This window comes from Zea mays, chromosome 1, assembly GCF_902167145.1.
Source record: "Zea mays cultivar B73 chromosome 1, Zm-B73-REFERENCE-NAM-5.0, whole genome shotgun sequence".
Lineage (NCBI taxonomy): Eukaryota > Viridiplantae > Streptophyta > Magnoliopsida > Poales > Poaceae > Zea > Zea mays.
In genome coordinates this window covers 173,666,816-173,681,443 of record NC_050096.1, presented here as the reverse complement: position 1 = coordinate 173,681,443, position 14,628 = coordinate 173,666,816, and positions in this window count along the sequence as shown.

Below are 14,628 nucleotides of genomic sequence, written 5' to 3'. Positions count from 1 at the left end.
CTTCCCTATATGGTGGCATCCTAGGTAACTCCTCTGGAAAGACATCGGGGAAATCTCTAACCACACGGATGCTGCTGCCTACAAACTTCCCATCTACTAGAAACACTGCGGGTCTGGTTGTCACACCCGGGTTTTAGGGGTCCAAAACCCGGGCGCGAAATAATCACCAGGTGTGCTGGGACCAAGTCTCACACATATGATGAATCATGGTACAAAAACGAATGTCACATCTTTACTATATAATAGGAGTTCTGTACAAAATAAATAAAAATAATTACATCATAAGGAGACTACGATCCAACAACCCGAAGTTGACTGGGAGACGACGGCCTAGACCTCTCACGAACTCATCACATCATCCTTCATGCGCATCATCCTGTGGTACAAGTTCTTGACCTGTGGGGGTGTGAGATAGCAAGAGTGAGCTCACATACGTTCATCACTCAACAAGTTGTGGGGAATAATGTGCATGAACTCGACAAAGGTGGGAGCTCATGTGTAGTGTAAGGCTTACCAAAGAGGATGGTTAAAGTTGAGCATTGCTTTTAAAATTGGTCAAAATTTTATTAGCAGATACTAAATGTAAGTGAATACCAAACTATAGTAATAGTAAATAAAAATAATAATAATCTCAACGCGATGCATATGACAAAATGAATTTAATTCCATAAATTAATCATGTGAGTGTCCAAGTTGCTCATGACCATGAGCACGACTAATATACCACTTTTACACTCTGCAGAGGTTACACATCTTTATCCACAAGTCATGTTACCCATCTGCCAATGGATCACGACTTCCCATACACCTATACCGAGGAGGCGTGGCAGGGTAACACTACGAGTCCTTTACAAAGTTCCACTAGCTTCAGAAAACCCGCTACAGTTTCTAGGAAGCTCCAATGTAGGGACCGATCGCCTGACCGCCATCGCAGCAAAATCAACCCAAGAGCCTCCCTACACTGACCACTCCCCTACTGCCCTTGCCCCTTTCGGGTAAGGTAGTCCTCCACTAGCTTTCCTAATTAGTTAGCCAAGGGCGTCCCATACCACCCTTGTGGTAGCACTATTTTCCCGGGTGGTTCTCCATGGTCCAATTAACATAATGATCTTATCATGAATAATAAATAACAAACTGATAATAAAAGTAGGATCATGAATAATGTGTATCTCCATACCCAAAACCACATAATGCAATAGCAGGTACTACCCAAAAATTCAGTGGTAAACAAGGTATAAAGATAGCCAAACTAGGGTAACCTATTGGGTCACATCAAAATTAACATGTGCAGATCATTATAATTAATAAGAACATGATTGGGTAAAAAGAAGTGATCAAGGGCACAACTTGCCTGGGACTTGAGATTCCAGGTACCAACTTGCTCTTCATGTGACTCGTAACCTCGCTGCTAGTCGTAGCAATATAGACAAACATGGTATAGGCAAAATTAACATTACACCAAACATAAGAACAAACTGCATAAGAATATTCTACGTGTCGTAACGAGATCGCGGGTTCGAGAACCATTAAGATCGGAGTCATGGTTAAGGAGTTATGATTAATGGGAGATCCCTGTGATTTAACTATCGAACAATATTATAAATTGGTTAGTCTAAATAATATGAGATATTATTCTATAAATAATTAACTCAACTTTAATGTTAATTATAACTTGACTAGAGATCATATTTTAATGAAATTATAATCATGGACAGGTGTAACACTACAAAACCATCAACTAAAAATAATGCATTTAGTTTATTAGTGGTAATTATGGTAATGAATTTTTATTTTAAGTGTTTGATTTTTATTTGCATTTAGAGTAATTTTGTTTGCTCATATTTGATTTATGGATATTTAGTAGAATTTCTTTTATATTGGAAATCCAATTAATTAATATAGAAATAATGGCCCAAAAATAAATATTTTAGTTATAAATAATTTTGGTATAATTATTATGATTTTAAAATTATTTAAAAATATATTTATTTATATTTTTAAATATAAAAGAAAAGAAAAGAAAAAAGAAAAAAATGAAAACCCTAAACCCTAACCGGCCATTTGGCCCATCAGCCAAGCCCTTTTCCCCCTCCTCCCTCTCACTGACAGGTGGGGCCCGCCATGGCCTCTCCTCTCCTTCCTCCCTCCCACGCCGCTGCGCCGCGTGCCGCACCGACATCGCCCCGCCCCACGCTCGACGCCCCACGCCCTGGTCCGCGCCCGTTCGCCTCCCCCAAAGCCGGAAACCGACAGCCGTTTCCTCTTCCCCCTCCCCCACTTCTTCTCCCCCATTAACCACGCCATTGATGGCCGTTAATGGCCATGGTCGGTCGTTCCCCCCAGGTGCCCTCTCCTCTCCCTCTCGCGCTCTATAAAAGCCCCGAGCTCTCCCTCTCTCCCTCCCCAAGCTCTCTTTCTCTCTCTCTCTCAAGCTTTCCCTCACCTGCTACCGCGCCACCCCGCCGGACCGTTCGCCGTTCGTCGTCTCTAGAGCTTCGCTGTCGAGCCTCGCCGTCGAGTCTTGTCGTCCGCGCTCGTCCCCAAGGCATGACCTCGATCGAGCCCCTGCTCCTCCCCTGCCCGGCTGAGCCCCTTCCCCCGTCGAGCTCCATTCCCGCGCGTGAGCTCTAGCTCAAGGTAGAAGAAGCACATTTTTCATTTTAGCCCCTGCGTGTAAATGAACTTAATTCCGAGATTTTCAGTTTAGAAATTATCGAAAAGAGACCCCGATGCATACGTGAAATCGTAAACAAGCCCTGCAACAATATTTTGGACAAATGTATTATTTTACATTTCAAAATAAATAAGGTCACTATTCACTAACTTGGTGATTTACATACTAGAAACGTTTACGATTAACTTCGCTTTAGCACATGGAACGATATTTGCTAGTAGTGGATTAAATATAACTTTATTAATATAAGAAAGTAGAAGAAACACTAGGCCACGTATTTTCGGTCAGATTAAAATATAGGTTTTACTAGTCATGATAAATGTATTCATATGTGTAGCTCTTAATTACTTAGAATTAGTAAAATATCTATTTATATCATAATAACCATGATTATGTTACTAAAGTCCAAAATTAGTAATTTACATTAATTCTTAGATTATTAATGTTAGGTTATTTTAGAAATAAACATTTTTAGCTATACGTAAAAATTTCTATTTAGAAAGAAAAGGATAAAACCCAAAAGTTTATTATTAAGTAATAAAGGAAATATTTTCTGTAAAGTTTGTTAAGATATTTTATCTATATTACACTAGATAAACTAGCGTCATAGTCACCTACTCATATTTTCACCAATGGTAACTCAAAGTAGAAGTCATAGTGGATTAATAAGTATTTATGCTTTAAGACGTATTTATGAGTATAATTGTGTGTTGTATGAAAGTATATGTAATAGTGAATGATTACCCATGTAATGGTGTATGTTTATTTATTTAGCGTACGTATACTTTTGTATGTACGATACGCAAATCGACGCTAGAAGTTGACTGTGAGGTAGACGAACCAAATTCGTTCGAGGACGACCCACATGACACTTTCGTGCAAGGCAAGTGGATTCTCCTTCTGCATTTTCTATTTATACCCAAATAATGCATATAATAATGTTTACTTTTCGGATATTGCATAATTTGATGGGATTTGCCTAAATAAGGATTTCCTAGAATTACCAACCCTATTCCTTGAATTGCCCTAGGATAAATGCTTTGCTTAGCAATTTTTGCTATTGCTCAACTTGATGAATATGATGTCACTCTTTTAATGATACTATGTTCCAAAAATGAAGTTTTGTTATGTTGTTAACCCGATGGTTAAACAAGAACATTCTGTGTTAAATGGAACATGGAGTGACCACCCAGGATAACAGTGCAACCACGACTGCTATAATGGCTCTGGCTTTGGTAATTTGCTCTATAGACTTAGTGCTTAGCAACCCTACCTGAAAGATGGGAAAGAGGGGGCGGCAGTGGTTTGGTGGCAGCTCATGTTAATATGGGGTGGTAGTCTTGGCTAAGTTACCTCACCAAGAGGGCCATCAATACTGACGTGGAAACCTTAGCGGGTGACTTTGTACTAAGGATATTTTGTGAAAGCCTCATAATGGGTCCCTGGCCATTCACCTCGGCAGTGTTTACCGGTCCAATCAACCCAGGCTAGATGGGATACATGGCTTGTGGGTAAAGTTGTACCACCTCTATAGAGTGTAAAACTGATATGTCAGTCGTGCTCACGGTTAAGAGCAACCTGGACCCTCACATGATAATTGAACTTAAAGATGGAAAATAAATTGTGATCTGAGGATCTACCAGTTGTTTTCTTAAGTGATTTCACTTAAGTGCTTTTGATATAATATTATACCCTTGATTAATTGGGATATTTGGGATACACACTTATTAGTAAGACAGGTGTTGCTAATAAAATATTGACCAACTAAAATGCTTACCGCTTATCCATAGCCTACCTTGTTAACCTGCATTAATTTTCCCCCACTTGCTGAGCCCCAACCATAAGTGAGCTCACCCTTGCTAATATTTTGATCAGAGGGTGATGACGAAGACTTCGCTGATGACGTTGATGAGTTTTGAGTCTAACTATGCGCCAGTCACCTTCCTGTGGAAGAGTGTCCATGTTTAATTCCACCGTACTTTGATTATGATACTTGTTAAGATACAATGATCCAGATGATGTAATAAAGTTACTCTACTCTCTTTACGCCTTTATTGCATTTTCTTTTGATATATTACACTTGGTACGTCAACATATGTGTGGAAAATGGATCCTGGCCCACATATGCTATGCATTCGGTTTTGCCCCCAGAACCGGGTGTGATAGAAGTGGTATCAAAGCTATGCTGACTCTAGGTCATTAGACTAGTTAGAAATGGAAAGCCTAGTTTGTTCAAAAGATGCTAATTTTGTTCTTACAAAATTATTTTATTAACCTTATCTCTTTAAAATTGAACTTAGGTGACAATTTCTCTCGTAGATGGTTTGTACCATTCAAACCACTCGGATCAACACCAACTACAGTCCTCCGCCATGGCAAGTTCCTGTCTACCCCGTGGTAGTCGAGGAAATCCCTGTGGATCTCCCTCACATTAGGGTGGAGAACGGAGTCATTCTGGAGGACAGCTCAGAGGAGTTTCTGCCTATGCCCACCCCGTTGGCAGAATCACTAGCCTTCGCAGCTGGATCGTCAGCTTCAGCACCACCAGCACCAGCAGTCCAAGCCCTTGCTCCCGGAGGCGACGACTCGGATGACTCTGATGATGATGATGAAGATGATGAGAAAGAAGAAGATAAGGAAAACATCAACGAGGAAGCCAACGATGAACAGAAGGACCACTACGTGGGGTTATGGCCTATCACTAAACATTATACATCAATGTTCGAGATAGGGCACTTCCCTAACCTGCTGCAGGATGTTCTACATGCGTTGGGAACCTACGTCCGACCCCTGTATGAGACAAGGCGAGTGTACGAGCCTCCTCGAGCTTGCTACTACATCACTCGCATTCATGTGAGGGTGATGGATGCAGGTGATAGAGGGTTCAGTACTTTGTCAGCACATGAGTCTCTAACGCCGCTATCCACCTACGCTGCTTCGGTCAGTGATGATGCTAGGCAAACTCTGTGGTCCCTCAGCCACACCTACCGGCAGCAGCTGCACAACACAAAGTACATGCATCTTCCTCTGTGTATTCGTGGAGAAAGCCAGACCAGCATTGTTCCAGGTGGAGCTGGAGAAGATCGCCTCAACACCCTAGCTGGTGTGGTGGCAGGTCTTAACACCGACCTAGATAGTGGTACCTTGGACCTATCTAGGGTACACTTGGAGCTGGAGGATGCACATGCAAGGATCACAGCCCTGGAAGCTCAGCTTGATGGAAGGAATCCCCCTGAAGTTCAAGTCCCTGCCATGGCGTTATCCCCTCCCCGCAAGATGATCCGCTATGGAGAACCATGATCCATCACCAGGCTGCTATAGAATTTTCCATTTATATTGTAATAAGTTAGTTTTCACGTTAGACGAAGAACACTTTTCTATTACTACACTATTAATAATAACAACCATGTGATTGTGTTGTTTGCAATGTTTGATTTGGATTTTTGCTTGAGTGCAATGGTCTTATGGAATGATGGCCATAACAGCATAAAAATATAACATTAATAATAAGCCATTCCCCCTAGAATCTTTTCTACTCTTCACTTACCCTGGGATTGCATTTTCTAACCGACCAGATGGTGAACACTCGATCAGGTCACAATAACCATTAGAACCAGCGTGGTCAGCAGTTGCCACCACCACCACCCAACCCCACAATGGATCAATTCATCGCAGCGCAGATGCAACTTCTGCAAGGACTCACAGCTTCGGTGCAGCAGATTCAGCAAAATCAATAGAACCAATAGTACCAACAACAGCAACAACATGCACCCCAAGCTAGAGATAAGCATCGGGACTTCATGAGTCATCACCCACCTACTTTCTCTCATGCAGTAGACCCTTTGGATGCTGATGACTGGCTTAAGGTCATTGGAAAGAAGTTAGACATCACCCAGTGCAATGACCGAGAGAAGGTCTTGTACGCTTCAGGAAGACTCGAAGGAGCCGCGTCCGATTGGTCGGATGCCTTCACCGTGGCACATGCCAATGCTCATGCCATAACCTGGCAAGAGTTCCAAGTGAACTTTCGTGCTCATCATATTCCCTCAAGAATAATGAAGCTCAAGAAGGAGTTCCTTTCCCTCACTCAAGGAAACATGTCCATTAGTGAGTACCATGATTGCTTCACCCAGCTTTCACGTTACGCTCCAGAGGAAGTGGACACTGATGAGAAGTGCCAAGAATGTTTCTTGGAAGGCTTGATTGGACCCTTGAACTACCAATTACAGAGCCACAGCTTCCCTAACTTTCAAACTTAGTTGAACAAGGCAATTGGCCTTGAAAGCAAAAGGAAGGAGTTGTCGGATCACAAGAGAAAGTACCAAGGGCAGACCAACAGGAATACCCGCTAAAACAACTCCCAAGGTTCTCAGTTCCGCTCCGGAAATCAGAGTGGGAACAATAACTACCAAGTACAGCGCTCTGGACAACAAGGTTAGAGGAGCAACCAATGCCAGAACCAGCAAAGGAACAACACTCAGACCGGTCAAAGGTCTAGTGTCCAACAGCAGAATCGTCAAGGAAGCGTCGTGAACACAACGGCCAAGAACAACAATACAACTTCCCTAGTTCAACCTAATGGATGTTTCAAGTGTGGCGAACTTTGCCACTATGACAACAACTGCCCAAGGCGTAATCAACAGACACCCAAGAAGAATAGCAACCAGAGGACTGACCAGAACACACCTGCTCGTGGATCTGCACAGACAAGACTCCGTAGACCAGAGTAGAGGAAGAGTAAATCATTTGACAGTGGTGTATGGTATGTTTCTTATTAACTACATACCTGCATCAGTTTTATTTGATTCTGGAGCATCTCACTCCTTCGTAACAAAGTCATTTGTAGAAAAACATGATATACCAAACTATCCCTTGAAGAAGAAACTATTAATTCGATCACCAGGAGGTGAACTTAGAGCCACTCACTCATGCCCTCAGACTAAGATTGGAATTAGAGGCCTAAGCTTTCTAGTAGAGCTGATAATTTTGGAGTCAAGTGGAATCGATGTGATACTTGGAATAGACTACTTGACCAAGTATGATGGAGTAATATCCTGTGCCAAAAGAATGGTTACATTAACCAGTCCACAAGGAGAAAGAATTGAAGTCAATGCCAGTATGCCAGCAACAACAGAAGCAATGGTAAATCAGTTGGAAGAGACATCTTTGGAGCACATCCGAATAGTGTGTGAATACCGAGACGTATTTCCAGAAGAATTACCAGGTATGCCACCTGATTGTGATATAGAGTTTTCTATTGAACTATTACCCGGAACCGCACCGATTTCAAAAAGAGCTTACCGAATGGATGTCAAATATTTAATTGAACTAAAGAAACAAATAGAAGAATTACTGGAAAAGGGTTTTATTCGCCCCAGTTCATCACCATGGGGAGCCCCAGTTCTATTTGTGAACAAGAAAGATGGTTCAAGAAGAATGTGTGTGGACTATAGAAGCTTGAATGAAGTAATGATTAAGAATAAGTACCTGTTACCTCGGATTGAAGATCTGTTTGATCAGATGACTGGAGCTACAATATTCTCAAAGATATATCTAAGATCAGGCTATCATCAGTTGAAGATACGGACTAAAGATATACCTAAAACAACTTTCACTACATGATATGGATTGTATGAGTTTTTGGTCATGTCTTTTGGACTGACTAATGCACCAGCTTACTTTATGAACTTGATGAATAAAGTATTCATGGAATACCTCAACCAGTTTGTGGTAGTACTCATCGACGACATAATGGTATACTCTCAGAATGAAGAAGCACATGAAGATCATCTGAGATTAGTTCTACAGAAACTTTGAGACAATCAATTGTATGCAAAATTTTCGAAGTGTGATTTTTGGCTAAAGGAAGTTGCTTTCCTAGGTCATATTATCACCAATGGAGGAATCAAAGTAGACCCCAGTAAAATAAGTGAAATACTAAATTGGAAACAACCCATAGATGTGTCCAAGATCAGGAGTTTTCTTGGGTTAGCAGGATACTACAGAAGATTTATCGAAGGCTTCTCCAAAATAGTAAAACCCCTTACTTCACTGTTGGAGAAAGGTAAAGAGTTTAAGTGGGATGAAGCATGTCATAAATGTTTCGAGGAATTAAAGGAAAGGCTAACCACTGCACCAGTGTTAATTATGCCTGATATTCATAAAGGATTTGATGTGTATTGCGATGCATCACATCTAGGACTTGGATGTGTGTTAATGCAAGAAGGAAAAGTGATTGCCTATGCTTCAAGATAGTTACGGAACCATGAAAAGAATTATCCTACACATGATTTGGAATTAGCTTCCGTAGTGCACGCTTTGAAGATTTGGAGGCACTACATGATCGAAAACAAGTGTAAAGTCTAAGACAGAGAAGATGGCTTGAGTTAATCAAAGACTATGATTTGGAAATACAATATCACCCAGGAAAAGCAAATGTAGTGGCAGATGCTTTTAGCCGTAAAGGTCAAGCGAACAACATCACTACTCATTTGATGTCATAGGAATTATGCTGGGAAATGGAACAACTCAACCTTGGAATGCTCAATAATATGGAAGCAACAGTTATGGAAGTTGAACCTACTTTGGAAGAAGAAATTCATAAAGGACAAGAGTCTGATGAGAAAATCAAGGAAATTAAGGCACAAATTAGTTTCGATAAAGCCCCAGATTTCACTGAAGATGAACAAGGCACAATATGGTTTAAAAAGAGAATCTGTGTACCAGAAATCGAGCACCTACGCCAACTTATTTTAAGGGAAGCCCATGATTCGGCTTATTCTATTCACCCTGGAAGTACTAAGATGTACCGGGACCTAAAGGAAAAGTATTGGTGGTACGGTTTGAAAAGAGATGTGGCTACTCATGTTGCACTATGTGACGTGTGTTAACAAGTTAAAGCGAACATCAAAGACCATCAAGATTGCTACAACCTCTCAAGGTACCGGAATGGAAATATGAAGAAATCAGTATGGATTTCATAGTTGGACTACCCCGTACTCGAGATGGCTATGATTCCATATGGGTTATAGTGGATAGGTTGACTAAAGTGGCACACTTTATACCTGTGAAGACAACTTACTCTGGAGCCCAGTTAGCAGAGTTATGCATGTCAAGAATTGTTTGTCTGCATGGAGTACCAAAGAAGATCGTATCAGATCAAGGAACCCAATTTACCTCGCGCTTTTGGAAAAGACTACATGAGTCCATGGATAACAAGCTAAACTTCAGCTTAGCTTATCATCCGCAAACGGATGGGCAAACTGAAAGAACAAATCAAGTGTTGGAAGATATGTTAAGAGCTTGCACTCTAAAGCATGCAAGAAGCTGGGATAAAAGTTTTCCTTATGCAGAATTCTCGTGTAACAATAGTTACCAAGCAAGTTTAAAAATGGCACCGTTTGAAGCACTTTATGGACGAAAGTGTAGAACACCGCTTTATTGGAATCAGACCGGAGAAAGTCAAGTATTTGGCCCAGAAATTCTCCAAGAAGCAGAAAAGCAAGTACAGATTATCATAGAGAATTTGAAAACAGCACAGTCGAGACAGAAAATCTATGCTGACTATAGAAGAAGAGAGTTGATATTTGAAGTAGGAGACTTCGTATACCTTAAAGTTTCACCGATGAGAGGCATGAAAAGATTTAAGGTTAAGAGTAAACTATCTCCTCGCTACATTGGCCCATTCAAAATATTGGAAAGAAAAGTTGAAGTAGCGTACCAGTTAGAGCTACCCGATAGTTTGTCGGATGTGCATGACGTATTTCATGTGTCACAACTTAAGAAATGCTTAAGAGTACCGAAAGAACAATTACCTATGGAAGAACTCAATGTTATGGAGGATTTGACTTATTCGGAGTATCCTATCAAAATTTTGGAAACATCTCGCAGAATTACATGGAGTAAAGTTATCAATATGTGTAAAGTTCAGTGGAGTCATCATTCGGAAGATGAGGCCACTTGGGAAAGAGAAGATGAACTCAGAGCAGAATTCCCCCATTTATTCCCAGAAGTTCCTTAATCTCGAGGACAAGATTCTTTTAAGGGGGGTAGGTTTGTAACACTACAAAACCATCAACTAAAAATAATGCATTTAGTTTATTAGTGGTAATTATGGTAATGAATTTTTCTTTCAAGTGTTTTATTTTTATTTGCATTTAGAATAATTTTGTTTTCTCATATTTGATTTATGGATGTTTACTAGAATTTCTTTTATATTGGAAATCCAATTAATTAATATAGAAATAATAGTCCAAAAATAAATATTTTTGTCATAAATAATTTTGGTATAATTATTATGATTTTTAGAATTATTAAAAATATATTTATTTATATTTTTAAATAGAAAAGAAAACAAAATAAAAAGAGAAAAAAAGGAAAACCCTAAACCCTAACCCGCCATTTGGCCCATTAGAGCATCTCCAATAGTTATGTAAACAACTCCTTAAATATGAATTTAAGGAGTTTTCGGGGAAAACTCTTCTCCAATGGTTATGTAAAGCAGATCCTTAAATTTACAGACTCCCTACAAAACCCAATTTCATCCCTACATTTACGAACCTCGTTGGGACTCCCTAAATCAATGTTGGTTCTAAATCCATCGCGAAAACCATATTTCGGCTACCGTTTTGTGTCGTCCCACCGTCCCATTGACCACAAATCTATCTTCAATGCCATGTGTTGTCTTCATGCCGTCGCCGCGACCTTCTAGTTTTTCATCGACAACTTCGACCTTTCAAGACATTATGGAAGGTTGTTGATGTGCTAGCTCAACTAAAAATAGAAAGAATGCTCACTCACTTTTTTGTTGATATGGATAATTTTAAAAATTAGCAACCAGTAAATAGAGAACTGTTGGAGCACACACATTTTTCTACTCCTTAAAGTGATTTAGCAACTTCTTAAATCTGTAATTTAGGGTGCTAAATTTACATAAATATTGGAGATGCTCTAAGAGGCCCATCAGCCGCGCCCCTTTCCCCCCTCCTCCCTCTCACCGACCGGTGGGGCCCGTCATGGCCTCTCCTCTCCTTCCTCCCTCCCGCGCCGACCACGCCCCACGCTCGACGCCCCGTGCCCTGGTCCGCTCCCGTCCGCCTCCCCCGAAGCCGGAAACCGGCGGCTGTTTCCTCTTCTCCCTCCCCAACTTCTTCTCCCCCATTAACCACGCCATTGATAGTCGTTAATGGCCATGGCCGGCCATTCCCCCTGGCGCCCTCTCCTCTACCTCTCTCGCTCTATAAAAGCCCCGAGCTCTCCCTCTCTCCCTCCCCGAGCTCTCTCTCTCTCAAGATTTCCCTCACCCATGACCGCGCCACCCCGCCGAACCGTCCGTCGTTCATCGTCGCCGAAGATTTGCTGTCGAGCCCCGCCGTTGAGTCTCGTCGTCCACGCCCGTCCCCAAGCCATGACCTCGACCGAGCCCCTGCTCCTCCCCTGCCCGGCCGATCCCCTTCCCCCGTCGAGCCCCATTCCCGCATGTGAGCTCTAGCTCAAGGAAGAAGAAGCACATTTTTCATTTTAGCTCCTGCGTGTAAATAAACTTAATTCCAAGATTTTCAATTTAGAAATTATCGAAAAGAGACTCTGACGCATACGTGAAATCGTAAACAAGCCCTGCAACAATATTTTGGACAAATGTATTATTTTACATTACAAAAATAATTAAGGTCACTATTCACTAACTTGGTGATTTACATACTAGAAACGTTTACGATTAACTTCGCTTTAGCACATGGAACGATATTTGCTAGTAGTGGTTTAAGTATAATTTTATTAATATAAGAAAGTAGAAGAAACACTACGCCATGTATTTTCGGTCAGATTAAAATATAGGTTTTACTAGTCATTGTAAATGTATTCATATGTATAGCACTTAATTACTTAGAATTAGTAAAATATCTATTTATGTCATAATAACGATGAGTATGTTACTAAAGTCCAAAATTAGTAATTTACATTAATTCTTAGAATATTAATGTTAGGTGATTTTAGAAATAATGCATATAATAATGTTTACTTTTCGGATATTGCATAATTTGATGGGATTTGCCTAAATAAGGATTTCCTAGAATTACCAACCCTATTCCTTGAATTACCCTGGGATAAATGCTTTGCTAAGCAATTTTTGCTATTGCTCAACTTGATGAATATGATGTCACTCTTTTAATGATACTATGTTCTGGAAATGAAGTTTTATTATGTTGTTAACCCGATGGTTAAACAAGAACATTTTGTGTTAAATGGAACATAGAGTGACCACCCAGGATAACAGTGCAACCACAAGTGCTATAATGGCTCTGGGTTTGGTAATTAGCCCTATAGACTTAGTGCTTAGCAACCCTACCTGAAAGATGGGCAAGAGGGGGCGGCAGTGGTTTGGTGGCAGCTCATGTTAACATGGGTGGTAGTCTTGGCTAAGTTACCTCACCTAGAGGGCCGTCAATACTGACATGGAAACCTTAGTGGGTGGCTTTGTACTAAGGATATTTTGTGAAATCGTCATAATGGATCCCTAGCCATTCACCTCGGCAGTGTTTATGGGTCCGATCAACCCAGGCTAGATGGGATACATGGCTTGTGGGTAAAGTTGTACCACCTCTGCAGAGTGTAAATCTGATATGTCAGTCGTGCTCACGGTTAAGAGCAACCTGGACCCTCACATGAATTGAACTTATAGATGGAAAATAAATCGTGATATGAGGATCTAACAGTGGTTTGCTTAAGTAATTTCACTTAAGTACTTTTGATATAATCATGGACAGGTGTAACACTACAAAACCATCTAAAATATTGACCAACTAAAATATACGCTTGATTAATTGGGATATTTGGGATACACACTTATTAGTAAGACAGGTGTTGCTAATAAAATATTGACCAACTAAAATGCTTACCGCTTATCCATAGCCTACCTTGTAAACTTGCATTAATTTTTCCCCACTTGCTGAGCCCCGACCATAAGTGAGGTCACCCTTGCTAATATTTTGATCAGAGGGTGATGACGTTGATGAGTTTTGAGTCTAACGATGCGCTAGTCACCTTCCTGTGGAAGAGTGTCCATGTTTAATTCCGTCGTACTTTGATTATGATACTTGTTAAGATACAATGATCCAGATGATGTAATAAGGTTACTCTACTCTCTTTACGCCTTTATTGCATTGTCTTTTGATATATTACACTTGTGACGTCAACATATGTGTGGAAAATGGATCCTGACCCACATATGCTATGCATTCACTAACTTGGTGATTTACATATGCAGAGTGTAAAACTGATATGTCAGTTGTGCTCACGGTTAAGAGCAACCTGGACCATCACATGATAATTGAACTTAAAGATGGAAAATAAATCGTGATATGAGGATCTAACAATGGTTTGCTTAAGTAATTTCACTTAAGTGCTTTTGATATAATCTTATACCCTTGATTAATTGGGATATTTGGGATACACACTTATTAGTAAGACATGTGTTGCTAATAAAATATTGACCAACTAAAATGCTTACCGCTTATCCATAGCCTACCTTGTTAACTTGCATTAATTTTCCCCCACTTGCTGAGCCCCGACCATAAGTGAGCTCACCCTTGCTAATATTTTGATCAGAGGGTGATGACAAAGACTTCGGTGATGACGTTGATGAGTTTTGAGTCTAACGATGTGCCAGTCACCTTCCTGTGGAAGAGTGTCCATGTTTAATTCCGCCGTACTTTGATTATGATACTTGTTGAGATACAATGATCCAGATGATGTAATAAAGTTACACTACTCTCTTTACACCTTTATAGCATTGTCTTTTGATATATTACACTTGTGCTATGCATCCTAGCCCACATATGCTATGCATTCGGTTTTGCCCCTAGAACCGGGTGTGACAACAGGTTAGCTTTGATTTAGAAGAATTAATCTAGTAGACATAGGTTAAATAAATATCTAACTATAAAATTATGCGATAT